General features: G+C 41.3%; 1 long non-coding RNA gene across 2 annotated transcripts in view; it reads left to right on the forward strand.

The window, feature by feature from the left end:
* The first annotated feature begins 424 nt into the window (after window positions 1-424).
* LOC108881781 (uncharacterized) overlaps window positions 425-22,606 on the forward strand; it is a 45,158-nt gene continuing 22,976 nt past the window's right edge. For both annotated transcript variants that reach the window (XR_001960672.2, XR_007809318.1), the window contains exons 1-4: window positions 425-1,108; window positions 1,198-1,325; window positions 9,028-9,096; window positions 21,029-21,079. This is a non-coding gene — a long non-coding RNA (uncharacterized LOC108881781). The remainder of the gene's footprint in view (window positions 1,109-1,197; window positions 1,326-9,027; window positions 9,097-21,028; window positions 21,080-22,606) is intronic.

Genomic DNA, 22,606 nt, shown 5'->3' on the forward strand with positions numbered 1-22,606 from the left:
ACTCAGTCAGCTACATTAATCTCTTCAAGGATAATATGATTCATGCTTGACTGCCACTTCACCAGTCTACATCTGAAAGAGAAAATAGAGACCTTTGACCCATGGGATCATTAGGAATGGAAGATATATAGAACCACGAGTGATCAGTTTAAGACATTAATCTTCTGCATCTTTATATGGAGTCAACATAGCTCACAAGCCAACAATGAAAAGAGAGCAGATTTAGAGGTGGATTTAGTCACTGTAATTTCATTAAGAGAATAAATATTGACACTTTATTAACAAGCAGAGGAGCTACAGTAAATGTTTATAATTTAAAGAATAAGTTATATATTAACCAATACCCTCTATCCTGTTTATGCTGACACAATAAATGTTGTAGAATGTAGATCCTGTGCTTTTATTTTGAAGGAGGCCTAGACGGAAGTGCTATGTAGCGTTGTGCGCGGGCTGAGTTCCCGCCGGTTCGCTGCGAGGAATAAAGCTGTTCAGATGGAAGACAGAATTCGCGTGTTATTATTTTATAGTCCACAATTTTAATATTTAGTTTTTTCTTACTGATTGTTCTGGCCTCTTCCACAGCTCGTGCCACACCTGTTAGTCATGACAGACGAATCAGGACAGAGCGACGCGTCTCAGGGCTGTGATGTCATCGTGTGTTTTCAGGTCAAAGTTAAATCTTGCTAGCTTAAAAGCGTCTTGTCCGGCGTTCGGTTGCATTAAAAGACACTCTGAGGAGTCGGCTGTTATTTTTTCCCCGGATAAATACATTTTGTTTTTCGCTAGCCAAAATTAGAATCCGAGTGAATATCTTAGTTAATGTGAATTACAGATGCAACTTAACTAGTGCTAGTTAGCAAACAAGCTAGTGCTAGTTAGCTAAGATATCGGCTAACTAGCCGATATCGTAGCGTTTGCAGTGCAATCAGTTCCTGGTAACCCGTGTTGACTATAGTCAAACCAAAAAGTAAATTTAACCAATATTAAGCTGACGATGTTTGTTTTGTGGTTCTTGCATCAGTTTAGCTTAGGTAAACATAATGTTTAGAATAACTTAAACGTGGTTAAAACCCTACAGCCTGAACCTCCATCCTCAATGCAGACCGAGGTAAGTGAGCAAGTCCAGATGCACATTACAGATTTGATGCCTGGTCAGTGCAAACTGTCAATGTTCACATAATTACTTTTTTCAAACAGATTTCTGCTAGATGTTGATGATAGCCTGCAAAAATGATTGATAAAAGAAAGAATTGGACCCCATCTATTCATCATCTTGTCTGTGCAGTACATGCTGTGAGGAGGATCAGTTCTTCACGGACAAGAAGGTAAGCTTAGCTAATTGGCTACTGACTGCAGCCTCTTATTATATACTTCACAGACATACAGTAGTGGTATTGATCTTCTCATCTAACTCCTGACAAGAATCCAAATAAATGTATTTCTGATGATTTCTTTAAAGAGGGTTGAGGCTAAATAAAGCAGGTGTGTAAATTCCAGTCACTATCTAAGCTAAGAGACAGACACAAGCACTGCACAGACGTCCCAAAGCAGAAAGCTGAAATGTGTCCAGGACTGAAACTGGAGTGAGAGGGTCCTCATTTAGCCCTTGGCTGATGTTCTCTCCCACCAAAGTACTATATTAATCATAATCACACAACACCATTAGACTATGTCATTCTATTAAAGAAATCACATTATCATACATTTCATTAATTAAACTCGAACCCAGTCCATCCACTCCGAGGAGCACCTCATCCAGAGTGTGAGAGCAAGAGATGGAGGTGGGCTGGGACAGAGGAGGAGGGGCCTATGAGGGTGGCAGAGGGCAGGGCACTTCACCATTCCACTCATTATCTCTCCAAAGTGAAATCAAGGGGATGGATTTACATGTCATGAGCTCCTGGGCTGGAGGTGCAGCTACAAGCTTAGACAATAGCAACTGATGATGGAGGTGGAGTGGGGATTCTAGGAAGAAAAAAAATCCTTCTGACAAGTGGCTGTACATTGGAGAAAAGCATGAGGAGGAGATGGAGAAGAGGAAGAACTGACTCCCTCCTTCACTGTTAATCACTAGCCGAGTCACAGGATGACGCTGTATGGTAATGATGAGGAGACAGAAAGCGCTTCTGTATCCTGCCTCCTCTCTTACACAAACGCACTTCAAGGGACTGTGAAGAGACACTAGTGTTACTGATAGGATAGAGCCCAAGGCCTTGTTAAAAATCAACTCTCACCCTCGCCAAATAAGCTGTAAAATTTACCTATGAAAATGCACAATTAGACCCAGATGAACAAAGGACATGAGAGATTTGGTTGTTAGTTAGTAATGTTCTTTGTGCCAAATCCACATGGCCTTTTGAGATACCAGAAATACTTCTTACATATAATGTTACTTTATGAACAAAGATTTCATGTCCCAACATCCATCCTGAAGAGCTCATCAGAAATGACAGATCTAAGTGTAGCCTTTAAATTATCATATAATGAAGATTAAAGCGTAAAATGGATCCAGATCACACACCAAATGAGTCTTGTCTCTACACAGAGACCTTTAAATCCACTTGTTTTAATAGTTAATGGTAATATACCTCATATATTAAATTAAATTACTGAAAAATATTTTGAAATTCAAAAGAAGTTGTGTTAAAAACATTTATGTCCATGCTGATTTTTTTATAGTGACACAAAATCCTTTGCAACTTCAGTCAGTATGACTGCTCTGTTAAGAGAGAATCTTGAATTTGCTACAAACAAAACAGTTTTCTGAATAAAATGCATGCTATTTGCTGAGAGTCATCTTAAATTTGAAGATTTTTTTTCTACCATACACAAATAGCCAGATTAACTGGGTCATATTTGTTTGCCCTGTTTTTTTTTTCCAGTTCTGTCTTAAATTCACCTACAATTCTGCAGCATCTAATCTATTTATTTTCTCTTTTTCTTTTCTTCCCAGAGAACTCATTCAGTCTTTTTATTCCATCTCTCCATCCGTCCCTCCATCTGCCCTCTCTCTCTCTCCCTCTGCCTCTCCCTCTCTCCGTCTCTCTGGGTCTGATTAGCATGTGTAGTGTATGTTCCGTCACGCTGTAGTGTTGACCTGTGCTGTCATCTCCCTGATTACCTCCCTGATTCACTTTCCTTGTTTAGTAATGTGCAATCAATCATAATCAATTAGCCAAAATGTTGAATCATTAAAACCATTATCATTAATTAAAATAATTATCACTTTCTGCCAATGCTTCATTACCAGTGTTGTCTAACGTGTCTGCCACACACCAGACTTTCCTGCTCCTGCTTTTTTCTTTCGGAAGTCAGATTTATAAAGTTCTTTTTAAAGCTCTGTTGATGATAAGTGCGTACAAACAATCAGTGATTGCTTTGCTTTTCTTAATAATAATTGTAGAGTTTCTCTAATATGCTCATTTGAAAAAGCTACAAATGATATGATTAATAGTTCATCCAAAAGAGAAAACTATTCTGATGTTATAATAAAAGTTTTGCTTGTACAATGAAACTGCATAAAAAATATCTCTGAGAAAGAGGTTTTGTTTGAAAGTCTGAGCAAAGTTCGTGTAAAAAAAAAAAACAACTTCCTAACAGCACACAAGCAGTTCCTCTTGACATGAAGTGAAGTGTTTTCTCACTGTCTGTAGGATTCTGCTGCCGCTTGTGCAGGACTGCTTTCTTTCTCTCATGCTTGACCAGAAACTGTCTTCTCTTCCACCTCAGACCTACTAGAGCCCTGCTCCTTAAAGGACAGAGCAGAGATGAGACAGGGGAACCTTAATGATGTGTAAACATCCAGGGAGAAGGCAGAGCACTCATCTAAAAAGCCCTGAGGGAGAAAAAGAGAGGCAGATAGACATGCAGCTCACTCAGTCCGGCACACTGCCTCAACCCGATTGGTAATTCCAGACGACTGTCAGCCCGCTTTTCCTCTGTACGCCTGTTGAAACCTGGAATAGACCTGTCACTCCCTAACCCTCAATAATTGCCCATGTCAAAATTTTCTTGAAAGTGGGCCGAGGCCCCTGAGGGTGCGAAGGGTGCAACTGAGTGTATGCGTGTGTAAGGGATGTGCGAGTCTGTGTGGGCGTCTGTTTTTCCAGCCCAGCCCATTGGGCAAAGAAGGGTCTCCTCGCTCCTCTGCCCCGACACTGTGGAGGAGCATCGCTCACTGCCACCTGGGGAAAGCAGGCGTCTCATTGGGGTCATGCCACCCCAGTGGAATGTGAGTCAAAAGGAAATGGGCCTGAACATTGCACAGTATCCCCAGTCTGAGCTCCATTAAGCCAGGCATCCTCACTCTGGGATGGATGTCCATTATTACACAGAGCACAAGGACCATCCATTGAGCTCATAGTCACCCTGCCTCATGTCCTAGATCACTATACAAAGGCTAGACAAGAGAATAATGAACCTATCATGAGGAAGGAGTGTTTTTCCACTCCTTTGCATATTGGAATAGTTAAAGAAATATAACATGAGCCTTTGTGCAATTAATTATTAATTAAAAGAAATAATGCACAAATTCTTCAATGCCCTCTTCAATGCCAATATCACCTGCAGTTGATCTATCTGCTCCATCTCTCTCAGCTCTGTTGATGCCCATGGCACCGCCTGGCACGAAGGGCCATCCTGCAGAGAGTAACCACAGAAAAAAGAGCTGTCAGGCGGGGGTGGGGGTCTCAGAACATGTGGCACCCCTCTTTCTTCCTCCACCAAGAGGCCTCATGATCCTTCACCGGAGCCCATCATTCCCACCTGATTGCATTATTCACAAATGGTCCTCAGGAATGGATGTAATTGCGCCTCATTAAGGGCTATGAAGTGTGACAGGAAGGTATTGAAAATGTCTGATTTTTACCAAACATATTTAGAGCATTCTGGAGCCTGCAGTCACAGAAATAAAAAAATATTTTTAGAAAAATAAATCTGAGCCTGCAATCGTAGCTGGATTGTTACTCCACTGTTGCAAAATAGGATAAAACTACTGTACATGTTTGTGATTTAGAAGTACAGTAATGCTTTGATGTAACCACAAAGCACCGTATGTGATGAAATAGTTTCATAAGAGCAAGTGTCCGGAAAGAGACAAAAAGACATCCCACTCAGTCCTGGTTGCCTCCACCTCTGCCTGTTTATGATGAAGGGCTCTTTTTTGGTGTGAGAGTGAAAGAGACAGGCTGGGCTGGCTGTCATGTCATAAAGGATGCAGTCAGAGAGAGCAGACATGATTTCATGGCTAATGATTCCCGCACTAATATCAGTGTGGGCTGCAGAGGGGATAACCAAGTTGAGCTGTCTTAGCTCAAATGATTCAATTAGGCCAGCTGTCCCTATTTGTCATGGCTCAACTGGCTTCTAGATTACCTTTCCAGAGTGCATACGTGCCTCTGCATTGAACTTACCAGCTCAACAGTTTCAGAAAAAAAAACAGGAAAAAAGAGAGAGAGAGAAATGGAAAGAAAGGAAGGAGCAGTGGAGGGGAAGAAATGAAAAGAATGCTGTAATAACCACATTATCCACTTAAACGCTGAGGCCAATTACAGAGATAAATGTGACTTTTTGTTTTGCTGAGCATCCTTGTGGTGAAATCAGAGGAGGGCCTCAGAGCGTACTAGAGTAAGTGGAGAGATGCTGCACATGGAAATCTGATCGCTAAAAGAGCATGAGACAACAGCAGAGGCAATGTGGAGGTTAGGAAATACACAGGAAAATCAAAGAGTGTTCTTGCTGTTCTTTACTGACAGGATTTCCAGAACTTTACAATTAGTCTTAAGCTGTTTGAAATATAAAAAGGTAAAATGACACAGAAATCAGCAGAAGAAAATCATGCCCACACAGTCCTGCTCCTTCACCTTTCCTTCTCTCAATTAAGTGTGCGATAGGTATTAAATTCAAAGAAGCATTAGAGTCATTAGTGTTGATTGAGTTGATGACTCCAAGGGCGATGTCTTCTTCCTTTCACTTTAATGTGGTTAAACGTAAATTTGTGTCAACTAACCTCATCAGATCTAATTAACACAATTGTCAGTTTTGGGTCAGGGAGTACAAGACGAGGACAGGCATATTAAAATGGTAAAATATCTAGTTTATTAAAGGTAATTAGTTATGTTAGCATTTTTAGCGCTGTCAGTTTTGCATTAATACAGCACCTATAAAGCAAGAGAACTGTATCTCTGTGAAATGTGAAGAACAGCCCGATTAGACATGTTTCCTTACAGTTCAAATAAACAACATCCCATTAAAAAGCAGGGACATTTTTTCTTTGTGGATAGAGTGCTCAATGCTTACACGACCATGAAAACACAAATGATGTTTCATTTTTCACTTCTTCATGGCTAAACAGCAACACATTATTGCACTCTACAGATGCCGATGTTAATACAAGGAATAAAAGGTTTTATCCTCGTGGGAGACATCTGAGCAGCTTAATGGGACAATACTCCTTAAAGATGCTCTGTGTGTACATCCACTGTACTGCTTATGGTCTGATAACAATGTGAGTGGAGATAATGAGATAACACTGCTGTGTACATTAGGGCAGCTTCTCATCCTTGTAAATATACGAATGACGTATGTTTCCTATGGGGAAAACAATACACACTGTCCTCCATCACAAGTAAAAACAACTTTTAATCTCAATAAATTATTCAGTTATATCTATCAGATAAATATTGTTGATGTATTTTTTGTTGAGACAGAATATAGTGCAGGGAGGGATAATTCAAAAGTCAAAACCGATGGGATATTCATTGAGGAGATGACTCATTGTTATAGCAGCTCTGATCAAAAACTTGTGATTGTTTTATTGGCTGGAATATTTTTTAACACCCACAAACGCCTTTGTCTGATGATGTGGAAAGGCATCTTTAATAGTGCACACACAAATGTGTACAGAAAACTTAAGTCGTGGTATTCCAGCGATCTTATATGCAGCTAAAATTACGCCAATATAATGGGAATGAAATGGGAATATTTTAATTATTCTATTAGCTATTTAGGACAAAATGAAAATAAATTACCTTGCTTAGATTACTCTTGATTGTCTGAGGATAGTGCTATGAATAATTTCAGGAGGAAAAGTAAAAAAATTCTGTCAAGACCTGAAACTAATCTCAGAATTTAGATTCTCAGAAGGTTAGGTTTTATTACTTGAATATTTTTTGAGGTTATGCTGCTTAAATCTGTTTTTAATATTTACTGTACCTGAGATACAGTTAAACTCACAAACTGTTTGTATACTTGTAGCATTAAATTAATAGAAAACAGCAGATCTGTGTTTGTTAGTAAAGTCATCTTGTCTGTGCTGAACTGAACGCTGTGCAGAACGAGGGCAGCCTCATCTCTGAGCTGTCACAGCTCTGAGTGGGATCAGCCTTATTACAATGATTGAGAGAACAGGCCTTTGCAGCAGAAATACCATCCACAGAGACTAGAAAGGCCACATTCATACAACTGAGTTCACACATTTGTCTTCATTAATCCAATTCTGTTCTGTTTTGTCAGTTTTGCAACCAAACAGTTATGCAGCTATACAGTCAGTGGAGGGATAAAAGGACCAGATATCGCCAGAGGTCATAGAATTGATACAGTAAAGTGGAGTACTTCATGTTATAGGCTGTCTTGTTAGCTCAGAAGGTCCTTCGGGTGCTGGTGTTTCTGACCCTTTTAACACCAAGAGTGCAATGACAGTGACATTTAATGTAATGAATCACTCATTGATTGATCGCTGATGAAATTAATTCAGAACATGTTTTATCTGGAGAGTGAACATTTTTGTGTTTTTGATATAACATTCTCTTCATGGGCAAAATCATCCTTTATCCGTTTTTCTCTTGACCTTTAAATGATAGTTTTAAAAGACAGGAAGATGAGTCAGAAATGAATGATTTTAGATTAATTTAGCATATGTTGTCAGCATGCTATTCTGCTGTTGAGATCTTTACCACTTGGGCCAAATAGTGACTAACACCCAGACTCGACAGGCCCAGGAATACAGAGCGTCATTACTGCCTTATCTTTAGAGATGGAGCGAGGTGTCAATGACACTTCTGCTGCATGCAGGCGGCAGCTGAGCTGTGAGATGTCCTGGCACACAGCACTGTCTTCCTGGCCAGAGCTTTGTAGCCGAACACCCAGAATCTTTACCTTTCATTTGCAGGAATATTCATCACTTATACAGTCTACATTTAATATAAAATTGTACCATTTCTCACTGGACAGTGTTTTTTTTTTTATGTATAATCATATTATTGAGCTCTGTGCAAGATGGTTTCTTATTTCTTTGGAAGAGCAAAAACAAAAAAAATTGGGCATTTTAGGAAGTACTCTAGGCTTATTCAATTTTTTTTGCCAAGCATTAGATGAGAAACTCAATGGCACTTTCATTCCTGTCTGTTAAAAATGAAGTTTCAGCCAAGAAAGGGCTCTACCATCCTCAGCAGAATTTTTAAAAAAGCAGAATGCAGAACATAACCTCATGTAAAACCACAGGTTGGCATTTCTATACTTTGTTTTTTTGTTTCGACTTAAACACCCAATATGATGTGTTAATTGTGAGCTTTAGAGGTGCTAGTATGCATTTTTTGGCACCTTTTGACAGAGCCAAACTAGCTGTTTCCCCCTATTTGCGCTTGTTATGCTAAACTAAGCTAATGAGCTGCTAGCTGTAGCTTCATATTTATCATACAAATATGAGAGTAGCATTGATCTTCTTCATCTAACTCAAGCCAACACAACACAACAAAAATGTGTCCATCCCTTGATATACTTGGTATACTGTTTGTGTTTCTATTTGTATATGCCACTTCTAAAATTTGCTTAGTGGTCTGGTTGAACACAGTCAGATTAGCTGATTTCTGACCTCTGTGCTACCTCTTCATCCTTTCATACTGGACTGAGGGCAGACTGGATGCTACAGTGACTCACTATTACAAAGTATTACATGCTAACTTCTATAGCGGAAAAGAGGTGATAGAAATAGAGCAGAACAAGAGTTAACATTGGTGTTGCTTTCCACAGCTGGAGACATCTCTTTGTGAGGAAAGGAATGAAGTTTGATCCCGAACTCTCATCTTTTCTTCTAGACTGGTAAGTAAACAGCTGTTAATGGTAACACTAGCTATGTAGCTATTGCAAAAACGTACCTATCGCACCTTTAAATATGTTCATTTAGTCAGCAGGAGTTGCACCAATTGCATAAATCACAAATTTTTAATCAAAACGTCATTTATGACCCATTACCAAACTCTTCACATGCTGTTTACGATGAAGGCGGCATAAGATGTTACAACCTCACAGCATGAAGATTATAACAGCCAGTATTACATTATTTTAGTCACATCTTTGTTCACGCACTGTATCTGCTCTATCAGTATTCATCCACTATCAGAGTCTTCTGCCCGGCTGGAGAGCAGAGAGACAGAGGGCTCATAGAAAACCTCTTCACCTGCTCCCTTCACCCCTCCTCCCTTCCTCCATGTGTACCTGCAACACTGGGCTGCACTGCATCATGGGTGCAGCTGAGGCCATGCCAAAACCCAATTTGGAATGTGTCCAGCACTTCATTGGAAAGTAATGGTTTTCACTGAACTGAGTTATGACCAGCTGTTTGCAGACAGTCTGTGACATACTGATGGAGCAGAACACCGTATGTTGCTTTCCAAATCAAATGATACAAGGAGTGTGACAGTGTGGAGAAACATCTGTCATTAGCAATTTTCAGCACGCTCCACTAATTCTGGACAAAATACGCCTAATGAAGTTACTGCAGGAAACTTCAAATATTGTCAGTGCAACAAGGCCATGAGAAGCTGGTGCTCACCAAGGCCTGTAATCTGATTCATTTGTTGTGAGAAAAATACAGAAGGAGGAGGGTAATTGTTTTTGATCATGATGTTTTAAAATGCAAATCGCAAACGTTCTTCTTTAATCCAAGAACAAAAAACTAAGAAATCAAGGACAAGAGGGTGGCTGGCTCCTTTTTATTGATGTCCCCTCCCTTGTAGTGGCGCTTCATAGATGGTGTTTCCGTATGGGGGGACACAAAGGCTTTGATGGGCCTGGTTATTGACTTCAGTCACCAGATATATATGAAACTCATAACTTGCATTCTGTCATCTGTAAAAGAAACCCCTCTGTTCACAGTACAGAGGGTCTGGATTCTTTTCAAGTTATCTCACAGGTTGTATCTTCTGTGAATTCAAAATCTGCTTATAAAATTAGTCTAAAATGTCATCTGTGACAAGTTATATTTCTGTTTTTTTTAGAATAATAGCTCTTTATATGATTTGGCATTATGACAAAACACCACATAGGATTGCCTCCGCATTGTCTTTATGGTTTAATATTGAGTTGAAATGTAGACTATAAGTCTAGCACTAACCATATTCATTTGGCTACTCTGTGTTTGTAATTTGCCAGTTTCCTAGAACTGTCCTCAATTTATTCAGTCTCTGCTGTGAGGATGAGAGGGTTTGTGACAGGCAGCTCTGCTGAAAGTGGTCCTCTCCTCCAGAACAGTTGTTGTAGTGAGAAGTGTTAGAGACGGGTGGGCGTCTGGACCCAAGTATGCTGCTCAAACACGAGGCCTGTGTCTATCTGGCAGCCATCTCCTCATGGCAGAAGGGCCATAAACCCGCCTGTGTTAATTCTGCCGTAATTATCATGGGTGCCACATGTTATGCAGGATGTCCTACCACTGCAGATCCACTCAAAAGTTTGCAGTGAAATCCTTCCACACTGCTGCTTAAAGCTGTGGCAGACGAGCGGATGCAGGGGGTGACAGTTGGCCATTGTGATTAGAAAGGGCTGCTCCTGGAGCCCTGCCCCACATCTCATTTCCTGTCGTGGCCCTTTGTAATGATGTGTTTTATGCGGTGCATGTTGGTGAATAACTGGCTGCACTGAGATGACAATAATCACCCATAATGCCCCTAGGGAGGGGGCGGCCTCTCTCAGGGACAACATTAGTCATGAATATGCAAAACGGCTGCTGTCCTTACTGCGCGCTGTTTCACCAACACGCTTTGTTTCAGTTCAAGGTTGGTCTAACTGTATACTTAAAAATATTTTAATTCAAAAGCTATAGCCATTTACAGAAGTTGAAAAATTTGATACCAGATGAGACTCTTCAATGTAACAATTTTTCGCATTACTGTAAATCAGAGAATCTTACACAAGGATGCACAAGACTAAACCAGAATAAGAGTGCTTACTTGGTTGAGCAGTTTAACATTTACCTAATAATCCAGCTGTTGATGAATCAGTAAATCACAATTACCCATCACTCTCAGCCTCAGTCATCCTCATGTTGTCAGAGCTAATAAGTGGTCCTCTCCACTGCCTCATCTCGAGTCTCCATGTCCCCCATGAGAGCCGCAAGCAGCCCCTCTCATCTGCCTGGGCCGTGCTTTGGCAGGACTGCGCGGTTTAGCACCCTGAGAAATCGTACTCTCTCTCCCAGTCGGCGTGGAAGGCTTTGTGTCTCTCTCTCTCCCATCTTGACCTTCTCCCACTCCTGCGCTCCTGTCATCCATCTGTCAGAGAATTTTTCTCTTCCTGTTGTCCTGTGATTCTGACAAGATCACCCACATGGTCCCATCTTGTTGTCTGTTCACAGGGAGACAAGCTGCACACACAGCCATTGTTTCTCACACTACGTAGTAAATTGAATATCAGCATTCTTTCATTTGCATGAACATAATCAGACTGTATAACCTCTAATCTGCGCAGTAATAGCATGCACTCTGTATTGTGTGTGATACTAATATCAAACCCTCTATCTTACTCTCTCAGTCCTCTCATCAGTATAAACATACCGGCCTGTTTCCTGGACTCTAAGCTGATAGAGCAGGGCAGTGACATCCAGACATGTCTGTCAGGTTAGTGGATGTCTCCCTGCCTAAATCTGCTGACGTTGATTTGTGAGCATAATGCCTGATTATAGGATGGGTGACAGATAAATTTTATCAAAATTAAGGCACAATTAAACATTTCATCTCCACTAATTACTGGCTGTAGATTTGGCAAGATGACCATGTGCTGTAGGAAATCAGCAACCATAACACATTTTAATGGGGCACAGCTGTCTTACAGCTTGGTAATATTTGCACAGTGCACCAGAACTGTAATTTATGAGACAGAAAGAGGGAGAAAATCTGCATTGGATTGAGTGCCAGAATAGATTTTGAATTTCTATTCTTTAATGAGGTTTGGATTTGATGCTGGTGGTTGTTTCTTATGAAAGATCGATGTGGGTGCTGTACTACATCTGGGAATAGACTAATAATGTTCACAGAACTAATGTTAAGGTTTTATTATCTTTTGCACGCACAACATTTTGATTTTCTTAGAGAGGCTCACTGCAAGAAGAATAATGGTAGGCTTTTTTTTTTTTGAGTGCGCACGCTTTACAGGCACTGGGCAGACTTGATGGGTTCACGCTAAAGTAATCAGCCCCAGTATCCACTTGTGCCAAGGAATAAGCCTGGGAAATTCACCAAAATGTGGGAACAGCTTGGGAACAGATTGATGCAGAAGGGTGAAAAAGGCTGAGAGTGAGTGTATGTGTGTGCCTAAATGGGTGTGTATGTGTGTATGTGCTCTCAGAGCTAATTCCAAGGCAAACAAGAGGAAGCTTCTTCTAAGTAACTCGGCTCTGGTGTGCTCCGATGGTATGTCTCCAGTGGGGTCTAGCATAGCCTCTTCAATTATATGGAAGTTTGGCCACCAAATCCCCTCTAAAACAGATAGCTGATGCAATGTGAGGAATGTGAATTTTTATCATTTCCGCACTGATTGGATGTCATTCACCTGAAATTGGCTGTTATTGGATGTTTTATGTCAGAATTTTCACCTCAGTCGGGCCTGGAGGCTAGAAATATTTCTCTATACTTAGAAACTGACCTCTGCAGCAGCCTGTTGAATATTTGTTGAGCAACACTCTGACTAATACTGTCCCTACTTCAGCAATGCTTCTCCAGTATGCTTGCCTCATAGAGAAATGAACAGAGAAAATCAAAAGCATGAACAAATGCATATCACTCCTTCCTTTGATGCATTTGGCTGCAGGAAGGCCTTCCAAAGCAAAGTAATGTGATCAATTAAGACATTTCCTCATTGATTCTGTACTATACTCAGTCTACTAATATCATTCCAACATAGTTTCAGTGGACCAGGCAGAGAATGTACAGGGCCCGGCTGGACTATGCTGGCATGCTGCAGGCTGTGTTTGGTTGGAGCCCACTGAGGTTAATTTAACTGCTGTTTTCTGGGTGACACCTTCAGTCTGTGACAGGCCTGTGAGGGCCGGGCGCTCGTGGCACTTTCCACGATACCCCACCGATCTGCAGTTGGGTCCAGTTCAGGTGCTGTTCAGTACAGTACACCCCCCGAAGGCCCCGCTGACCTTCTTTCATGAGCAATTATTTTCACGTCTAGTGTAGTGACATTATGGTGCCGTGTGGTCATTGAGCTAGTCTGACACTCCTTGATGGACCTGTGGCAGGTAACAGTAGCAACTCAAATTATGCTAATTATTTTCATGAAATTACAGCAGATCATCACTGAGATAGACTGAGGTGTAATAGTTTGGTTCTACGGACAAATGCTCTAGGATGACGTGGACATTTTGAGTTTAAACTCCTAAATTATTAGTTATCAAGATGTATTAACAGTGGTTATTCAGGTTGCATTGGCAGTGTTTAACCAAAGTGATGCTGCATTCTGTGACCACAGAGTGTTTCCGCTTCGCCCTGAGCTGAAATGTGACCACAGGCTGGCGTACAGTATGTCAGTTTGTGCACCGTGCTGGAGACTGACGAGGGGGCTCACCCTCGCAGATAGCCGGCTGTTGTCCTAAAAGTGCAGCACATTGCTGTATTGCCCCAGGACAGGAAATCAGGGACAGCAAAGGACAATAGAGAGTGTACTGCGTGTTCTACTGATATCAACCCACTCTTTTAACAAGCAAACAGCGATTTAATGGGCTTCTAATACTCACACAAAGGAATTATGTTAATGTTTTTCAGCGGATATGCAACAGTGAAGATTTTGAGACATCATTTATGCAAGAGAGTGTTTCTTCACTCATTAGGTCAGCTATGCGCTTGAATAGTGCATCTTTGCTGAGGGAATCCAAACATTAGATTAGATGTAATTGAGAGAAATGAAGCCATGCTTCAAGCAGTTAAGCCTTTTGCATTAAAGCGTGCACTGAAATGCTCTTTGTTAATCTCTGATCAAGTGGGATATTACCTCTCATGAAGAGCTTAGTAAATGCTCATTAAGGCATTACACCGTAAATGCCTGAATAATTATGAATTCCATTCCGCCTCCCTATAAAAATCAGGCAGTTTACCAAACAGTGAGCAGCATTAAAGTGAATGAACTTTGGAATTCTAAAAGAGCATGACAAATGTGTGGTGACGTTACACATGTCAGTTTTTAATCCTGAACATACTCTTCACCCTCCTGGTCATGCAGTACATATGTCAGGGATAGGGACAACAGCCTCCTGCCAATGTCTCATACCAGGCTGAATCTGCTTGAATCAGACTCATGCATGAATGGACATTTGTGCTCACAGACTCTATTGCGCAGCGTAGTGCTGTGATTATTTTATCATGACAATTTCCAGGCACACACACTGACATCTCTTTAGAAGCACTTATTAGTGTTGATCAATTGGCCCATGTGGTCACACAGCCTTTGCCATGATCTTGCAGGAGACTGTCAACGTATCGTGTAAAGGTGTGATGTTGAGAGCGTATGTCAATAATCCTGGGTGTCACACATCAAATCATAATATCTATTACATGACAGCGTGTTACCAAGACAACGCATGTCACCAACACCTATGCTCACCTAACATTTTTGCCACATGCCATATTTTCCCATTATTCGGGATTAGAAACAGGTGTTAGTGTGTGTGCGTGTGTTTGCCTGTGTGTGTATGCAGATGTATTAACACAACCATCACAAGCCCTGAGTAGATCTGTGTTTGTTTTTTTGACAAGTGGTCCTGTGTGCTATGTGTGCATGCGTGCGTGTGTGTACGTGTATTGTCGTAGGCCAGTGACAGCTGAGGAAGAGGACTGTATTTGTGGAGGAACAGCATGGCTGCAGAGAGGAGTGGAGATCCTGAGGGAGGCCTAATGGTTCCACTCCTTCCTGCACAGAGATAAAGACTCATAATAAGCGTGTATGCTCACCATCTGGCCCTGTGCATGTGGCCCTTATGGAGGCGAAAGCAGCGCAATCTGTAAACGATCAGGAGCCATGGCGCTCCCCCTAGAGAGGCCGCCATGCAATCAAGGTGACAGATGGCAGCACCACTGCTGTGGCCTCATGAAGGAGATCAAAATCACCTTCAATAAACTCTGACTGGAATGGGCACAGGCCCCTCAAAAAGTCAGTTTGTCAGTCAAACTGTGGCAGCTTGCTGAAACAGGGGGAACACACAGCGGTCCGTCCGTCCACCGCCTGATTTCCATATTTTCCGTCTGACTGAGCCTGAACTGTGATCTTTCTCCAGTTGTCCTCTCGACTCGTGCCGGCGTGGGCGAGCTTGCTGCCAGGACTAGCAATGCTACTGGGGGAAAATTGAGAACATGATGCTGCTAATGTGGGGCAATAGGAGCGGATGGTGGCGGGGAGACATTAAATAACTGACTGGTATTCTATTTTTGACATGACAGGACCCCCATGATTTGCCTCTCTTTGTTCATTTAATTACGCATTTACACACATGCAACTGCACAAAAACCACCATCATTATGCAGTAATTCAACTCATCACCATTACATAGCTTTACATTAAGCAGAGAACTCATACTGAATTCATTGCCTCTGATAATTTTTTGTTTTAACATCTGATGGAGCAGCATGGTCCGGCCTCCGCACCGTGTCTGTATCTGAGTGTTTGTGTCCTGAGCATGGAGACAGAAATGCTTGGGAATGCTATTTCACACATCCCCTTCATCTGATGCGCAGCTTCTGTCAGTGATGTGAGAAAAACAGCCTGACTCTCCAAGCTTTTTTTCTTTTTTTCTTTTTTTTTTTTTTGCACCAGTGCAAAAGTTCAAAATTGAAACGCCATCTGTTCAATAAAACTAATCTAGGCAGGGAGAGCTGCTTCCAAGGCTGTTCTGATTGGATGTGTTTCTTGCCTTTGAACTCCTTGCCACAAGGTTCAGAATCAACCCAGGATATTGTCATTTGCAAAAGAAGGAACATTTCAAAGTCTTTCCACAAGTTATAAGTATTTAGATTTTAAATGTCTTATGCTTTTTTGATCATATTTGACATTCCTCTATGTCTATAGTTACTCTATGTTATCAATTCAGCTGCAGGCACTTTTATTGTACATTGTATATCTGGACTCAGCCTCTCGACGATCTTCACTCTTTAGTTCTAATGAAATGAGAGGCCCTAAGTACTTTCAGAGAAAATCAATTGTCCTCTCTTCTGCTGCAGCCTTTAAGCACTCACTTAGTTAATTGCCACACTTATTTGATTAATTGGACAAGTTCCATTGTAGTCTCTTTTTACCTCCCATGTTTTATAGAGGTGTCCTGGAGTACTCTTAATCATCCACTTTTAAACATTTTTACAAATGTTAAATATGTGCACTTTAACTAATAATTAGATCAATTACACTAATTAGTATCATAAGTTGAATTGAAAACAGTAAAGTGGCTTTTAGGTTTCATATCTATAGTGTTCTGTCTTTGTGACTCCAGTCTTAAATCTGTGACCAGTGGCTGTCTGGATGTACTGCAAGGACATATTAGGGCTCTGGCCATCCCACTTAAGGTTAAAATAATAGTACTTAAAAATTCACCCAAATTGAATTGGCTTTATTTGGCCTGTATATTAGCTGTAAGACCAGACAAGACTGCACAAGGAAAAGACAAAGAAAAGGTTTAAGACCAAAGATTAAATTCACAAATAATAGATTAGATTCACAAGGATGGTTTTCTGTATTGCTATGTTAATAACTCACATGGGATTTACATCTTTGTTATTATTTTGAATGGCTGGTGGTGGGAGGTGCTTGTCAGTTATCCTACAGGTGCGTTATATGCTAATGCCTAGCAAATTTGGAGGACGAACTGTTAAAATGTAATTTTTTACTTACCAGTGTCAACATGAAGGAGCACTGTCACGTTGCCTGGTGGAGCTCTGCTCATGTTAACAAACAGCTTCTTTTGTCAACCTCTGGTAAGCTTGTAGTGAACAACTGTCCTGCCCTCTAGCATAAACACTTTGATGCTTCATAGCACTAAAAAAGATAAAAACATATTGATACTGACATGTAAATACAGCTTTGAACAATTTGGTAAGAGAAAGCATCAGGTTTTAACAGCTAAGATGCCATAGAGAGAGTTCTTGTAATCTCTCTGTACATGCATTGGGCATTTTTGATGCTAAACTGATGCAGATGGAATAGTTAAGATGGTGACTTACATTTCCAGTAGGTTATGTTAGCTAGAGCTGCAACTACTGATTATTCATCATCTGTTTATCTGATGTCTTGATTCCTTAAAAATGGCCTACACATTTCCCCAGAGTCCACAGTGACATAACTGAATGATTTGATGAACAGTAGGAAAAAAGTAAACAAAAACAAATCAAACAACTAATCAAAGTAGTTTCAGGTTAATTTTCTATGGATTGACATGCATGGCAGAAAGAATGGTAATCACAGACACACTTTCCAGAGAATATAACAGTAATGTCATGGGTGTGTACTGTAGATGGTCCAGGTAAATGTGAGTTTTCAGTTCTTCCTTGAGACATTGCACACTAGTAAGAAAATATGTTACCTATCACCCTGTGCAGAATCTTTCAGTACAATGCAGTTAGTGTATATAGTAAATAGCAGGATGAATGGCAGCATTATGTATGACAAGATGTGAGGAATCTTCTTTTAGTGGAGATAAGATTGTTCTTTGAGATGGATAGTGAAAAATGTGAATGATAAAGCCAGGATCAGGTGTTTGGGTGGAGTGACATGATGAGATGCTTGGTTCATTTATTTTCTTGGCCTTGTTAAAATTCTGTCCTGTTCTGAAGAGGAAAAAAAATATGATAGCACAGCACGTTTGAACCTGGTTGAACCCTAGAACCAAATGTTCCTTTTAAGACTTTATGAAGGAAATGTGAAGAAGGGCAATTGGGTTGATCCTGGGTGGAAATTTTGGCTTTGGGGTCTTATGTGATTGGATTAAATCATACTGATTCATGAATGAGCTCACACAGTCCCCATTGCTTTGTCAGATGGGGATTTTAATTTGAACCTCACCTGATGGATGCTGGTAATTTATGCTGATTAGAAATAAAGCATCATATTTTCCTTTATCTCCCCCCACCCATCTGAACAGAAGAAGATTTTTCCAGAAGGGTATAGGGACAGCAGTTGATTGGTTGTAATGTGACCGCAGTACCCCACAGGCTTAAATTTATGTCCTCCATTTGAACTGTGGCTGCGTGTGCTGTATACATCAGGTTTGTTAATGAAATTTGTCGCCAGGAGGGAGTCAGTGGCTGCGGTCGTTCAGCGCCTTGACACATAATTGTGTGAAATCTAACCTTTCAAACTTCAAGTCAGCACTGCTTTAATTGTAATATTATTATTTCCCACATCAAAACATAAAACATGGTATTTCTTTCTTTATGGATTATCTCTTACAGACTCTTCATAAACTATTAGATATAATGAAATTGGCAGAATTTTATTTGATTATTGTTAATATTTTCTTCTCTATTGCTGCAAATGTTACAAATACACATGAAAAACAATTGGTTTCACATGGGTCACATCAGCAGTGTCCCAATACAGTAGTGGCAAAGTGAGTCCAGTGCTGTTCTGCAGTAACATGTGGAGCTGTGTATGCTGCTGTCCTCTCCATCCTGTCTGTGAGTGCATGACTGGCAGGTGTCAGGCTTGTCATGGCTTTCCAGGCCACCGTGGGTGCGATGCGCAGGGACAGGGAGAGACAGAGATGGTGGAGAAGAGGGTCGGTGAGAGAGTCTGTCATTTCATTCAGGCTCTTCTCTTTCTGACACGCATCCGCACCTCCGTATTGTCTATCAGCATCAGCAGATGACTGACAGAGGAACTGCTCAGCTACAGACAGGTCCACATCAGGACTGTGTGTGTGTGTGTGTCATTGTACTGTATGTACTTGAGTGGCTTATGCAAGTATTAACACGTAAAATAATGTCATGCCACCGCTTTGCGAGATCAGCATATCCTCACAGTGATGATCAGACTCTCATCCAGACCTTGCAGCGTGAGCATACAACACAGCACAACTGAGCCTGCTGCCTCCTCGCTGCCCTCTCCCCTTTACAGTCACTGACTGACTCCACTCTGGCCATCAAAATGCTGACTACTTTCCAAAAACTTGATTTCACAAATGGAAAAACAGCATCTGCTTTCCTGCAGCTTCACATATGGCGGCCATAGCTGCTCATATGAACTGAAGCAGGTAAGCAGGGTAGGGGGTTGGCCCCTGGGGACCTTGAACAGAGGGCCCAGCTCTGGGGACTCTGCTGGGCCACTCTGCAGTTAGGGCCACACTGTCCTGAGCCAGATGAACCTGCATATGAAATGAGGCCACAGAGCACTCATGAACATGAGGGAAATTGGAGGCTGTACACCCGTGGTTGTTAGAAAATGCCTTTTGGTTTATGGTTCATTTCAGGATTAACACTAAAATACAATGCTTTTTCCACAATGTGATTATGCTAGTACAGGAGATGGGTCTGATTGAAACGTCTGTCTATCCATCTGTCTGCATCCACAAAATAAACAGTGGTGACAGTTTCATTTTTATAAACCTGTAGTCAGGTGTGAATGCTATTCCAGGAGAGGATGGATCATGGTTCTTATTACCTCTGTGAAAACGATTATGTTTTAGCGCAGTGTATCTGTTAGTTGGCAGGACTCTCTTGTTGAATCTTTTTGAAATTTGGTGTCAAGTTTGACCAAGAAATTGGAATCCAGATTATATTGCTTTTTAACTGCATGCCAAAATAATAGAGGCAGTGGAGGATAATGGATGCAACCTGGCTGCGGTGAGTGCAAAGACAGTGACAGAGGTTAATGACAGTGAAGTGTTTGAAGCTGTATAATTAACAACTTTGTGGACTGCTGTTCTCAGCCTGTTATCCATGGTAGCACCTGCAGTTTATGTTTATATGTAGTGTATTTCCTGTCCCCTCCTGCTTTTTGCCACACTGCACAAGTAAATTTTGCTCTCACTTCACCGTAATGCTGTGTCCATGCCATTACTGCAAGTACAGAGCAGGCTGGCCTGGTTTTTTTGTAGTTTGGCCTTGGATTTTGCTTTCAATGCAATGCTGTTTTAGGTGTAGTTATGTTATCTTCTTTTTCCCCCTCCTCTTTCCTCCCACGGGTCTCGCTCTCCTGGCGGTGTTACCGGTGATCACAGCGTGACAGACCATCCTTGGGGAGCCAGGAGCACCGTTTACAGCTCTTTTGGTGTCAATGCCTCCTGTCTGCTCCAATTTCCACCTCACTGCTGTACCTCTCGTGCTTGCCCTGCATTTGTCCCCACTCAGGACGTGCACATCTATTATACACTATTACACAGAGGGAGAGATAGGTCAGAGTGAGCATTGGGAGAAAATACCCTGGTAGCCCAGGGTTTTAACCTTTATGTGAGTTGTACTCTCTTTTAAACAAACATACAGATGCACATGTGCTTACACAAACACTCACACATGAACGAATTAGAGATCAGCTATCAGTTGGTAAATTCATTACCAATATCCGCCTGTAGGCAACTCAGAGTAGAAATGTGTAATGATTGCTAATTGCCTTGTTAGTATGAAAACAAAGCAGCGTGTTTTTTTTGTGCTGAAGGGCTAAATTACCAGGAAACAAACAAGTGGATTGGAACATGTGAATAAGGATGTTTTTACATGAGCATCTGTGGATACAGCTGCCGCTCGCTCTGACCATGCTGCCTTCTCCTCTCTGTTTCTCTCAGGCTCAAACAAACAAAGCCAAACAAGACAGCAGCCTCATGTGCCTGTTTTGGGTAAGTGTTATAATCTACAGGCCCAGTTGTTTATGACACCAGTTCATGTCTTTTTTTCTGGCGAGCAGATGAAAGCCATATCCATCTACCTCTCATGATGTTCCACTGTGGCAAGCCTCACTGTTGTATGAGATGAGATTGTTTTATGTTTAGAACATGTGAAACAGTGAACCACACCACCTACGTATGTACATTAGTGTGATAGATTAACGTTACCACTAGCGTATTCTCTGGTAATAATGGTGACAAGTGGGACTCCTGGGAATTTGTTTCTTCTACAGTGGAACACAACTTCAGTAGAAGCTGATGATGAAACACTTACTCACTTGCTTCTGTTGTGTGTCTTTTATTCTATCTTTTCCTCGTGCCTCCCTCTTTATCCCCAGAGAAATGTGTTTACCTCTTCAGTCACCTGCCACCGCAGGAGCCAGAATGAGATTCAGGGGCCTTTTGTCCCAATCAGCTTTTTCTATCAGGCTAAATGCTCTCTGGAGACGGGGCTTATTACATGACACGATCCTCGGAGTAGATAAATGGCCATCCGTGTCACGAGCCGGACCCCACTTGTGGGGGGGGGGGTGAGGAGACAGACAGCTTGGGGCCCAAGAGATGAAAGGAGCCCACAGCCTTATTGACGTTTTAATCAGAAACAGTTAGCACTGAATCAGTCCGTTTGCAGGCAAAGAGTCATGGAGGCTTTTCATCGCTGCCTACTGAAAATATACAAGGATTGAAATGCAGACCTTGCTGACATATAATCAACCTGCTGTCATTCTGTATGGGCCTGTTTTAGTATGAGTGCTTGTTATGATGCCCCCCCCCCCAAATGCACACACACACACACACACATACACACACACCACACTCTCACACTCCCATCATATCTCCTGTCACCTGTTTCAACCTCAGCTACATGTTGAAAATAGATGTGTGCTTATGAGCATTGGTTCGATTTACAAATTGTGTTTTAGGGTGGGTCAAATAAGTGTCACATTAGCTCTTTTAGTGAGTTGTCATTCTATAGACAGAGCCCGTCAACACAGTGTAATATGTTTGTGAGGACTGAGGAGGTTCTGGTAATTCTATAAATGCAACAGATTTTATTATTTCAAAGGCCCTGCACACTTATAGGGTTGTTTTTTGGAAGTGTTCCATCATGGCTATATCCACCATCAACTATGTAAGAAATCATAAACTCAACTATATAAGGCAGATTGAGATGACATGGGTACACCAAAGATGTGAATTTCTAGGCTTCATTTGTAGTTTTTTCTTTCAAACTGATGACCCTTGACCTTTGATGTCCCATTGCATAATACATCTATGTCACGATGTATAAGTATATGTATAGCTATAGGTTGTTTTAAGTCAAGTAATTCAGTACACTGGATTATAGCAAACCAAACATTGTTAGCAGTGTTTATCTTTGGATGATAGGATTGTGTGTATAATTCATATGCAGTGTATGTGTATATGCTGCTTCACAGTATGAAATATGTATCATAACATCCTGGTGTTGCCTGAGCA

The sequence above is a fragment of the Lates calcarifer genome, linkage group LG24, assembly GCF_001640805.2.
Source record: "Lates calcarifer isolate ASB-BC8 linkage group LG24, TLL_Latcal_v3, whole genome shotgun sequence".
NCBI classification, from domain to species: Eukaryota; Metazoa; Chordata; class Actinopteri; family Centropomidae; genus Lates; species Lates calcarifer.